The following is a 1,858-nucleotide window of genomic DNA, read 5'->3' as shown; positions in this document are numbered from 1 at the left end:
CCAACTCCCAATGCTTATGTAAATAGCATCTAGTCATGTAAGCATTTAATCTGTACAAGCCAATAATCCATGTATTGCTACTTGTAGTTAGCCTACACTTGTTTAATTTTCTTTTCTCAATTGTGTTATAAGTACATTACCATGGGCTAAGCAAATGACACTATAAACAGAAGGGCTTATGTTCCAGGGAGATGATGCATAAGGTTCTCTAACATAAAATATCTGAAGAGTAAACCAGAGGCATAGAGGAAAAATAGATATAGGAATGGATTTGGGGATTTCTCTTAATCCTAGCTTCGATCTAAGAACAAATAGTTCCTATGACATTGCCTTGCTTGATATTCATCCTCATGAAGAACTCATGGGAGATATAGGGACTACAGCAGAGTGTGGTGAAGAAATTAGGTGGTGCCTACCTATCAGAAAGAATAGTGTCTGGGGTCTCAAAAGCTTGTTTTCAAATAGGAAGCCATCTAACTGAGATATCAGTCAAATAAGCCCATATAGAAGAAGCACAGCAACATGCATGATCTAAGGATTGTGAATAATACAACTCAAATCCGAAGGAGTGAATGGTATCAGAACTAAATTGCAAAATTCTGGTTTGCAGAAGGCTATGGATGACAATAGAAGCTCAAAATACATTTGCAGGATCTACACAGAGAATAAACCTCTGATTATTTCCCTCTGACTATAATTGAGGGAAGGAAATAGGCCGATCATCAGAGAAAGAGTATTGTAGGGATGATTATGGTAAATGAAAATGAAAAATTGGACTTTAATGGCTAAACCCTTATCATTTGATCTCTCTTTTCACACACTTGGGGCTTGATCTAATATTTCTAATATTTTCTGTTTTTTTAAAAACCTGGTGTTTATTTCTGTTGTATTTTGTTATTATTGGTAGTCTTCTCGACTCTCTGTTATGCATTTTTCTATGTTTTTTGGTATATGAAACCCAGGATGGGTGAATCTATAGAGGCAATAACTATATTAAGGATTTCTGGCATGGAGGGTACAGAGGTGGGGGTGTCGGGTAAGAGGCAACTGATATCAAGGAGTAAAAGAAGGAAGAAAATGCTTTGAAATAGATTGTAGTTGTGATTATACATTTCTTGATATGACTCAACTATTGAATGACATTCCAAGATTATGCCTTAATAAAACAGTTCTTAAAAACCAATGTATTGTTTCTCATTTCGAGTACATGAAAAGTAAGGAAGTTGTACACATGCACTCAGAGTGGGAACACACGGCACACTAGAATTCCTCGCGTGGTATTGATCTACAGTGAATGAAACACAATGGGCTCTTTCTTCAGTGTCGGCACTTAAGAGCAAAGGGTTTATTTCTTTTGATCAATGCATTAGGTTCCTCACCTTGGAGAGTTGTCGGTACACACTGGGAATGAGAATATAATGTGCAGTTTCTTCAGTAAGAGCTCTAAAAGCACGAGTTTCAAGTCCAAGGAAATGCATTACATGCTTCACACAAACAGTCATCTGACAGTTTGTAATGAGGAATGTTAAAAGACACTTGAGCTCGTATTTTGGGTAAAAAGGCAAGAAAAATGCTCTGTATATTGTAGTGAGGAGAAAACATGGTTTTCATGGTTCTCCGTTTCAATTACATGCATATTACAAAGATGGGGATGTCCACAGAGCAACCAGAGTGTGAGAAAACAATTTAGTGTTTGTCCTTCCGAAGTACATTATGTTAAAAGATTTTTACAAGTTATGAAACATACTTTGTCTTGCTTTCATGGAAGGAATGGAAAGCATTATAATGTTCCAATACATACCTTGAAAAAGAACAGTGTGCCCCATGAGATTTCAACATCATATGTTCTTCTCAAAAA

The sequence above is a fragment of the Echinops telfairi genome, unplaced genomic scaffold (assembly GCF_000313985.2).
Source record: "Echinops telfairi isolate 266 unplaced genomic scaffold, ASM31398v2 ScPeMD7_1;HRSCAF=3_0, whole genome shotgun sequence".
NCBI lineage: Eukaryota > Metazoa > Chordata > Mammalia > Afrosoricida > Tenrecidae > Echinops > Echinops telfairi.
The sequence above is the reverse complement of the archived record's forward strand: the minus strand, read 5'-3'. Positions refer to the sequence as shown.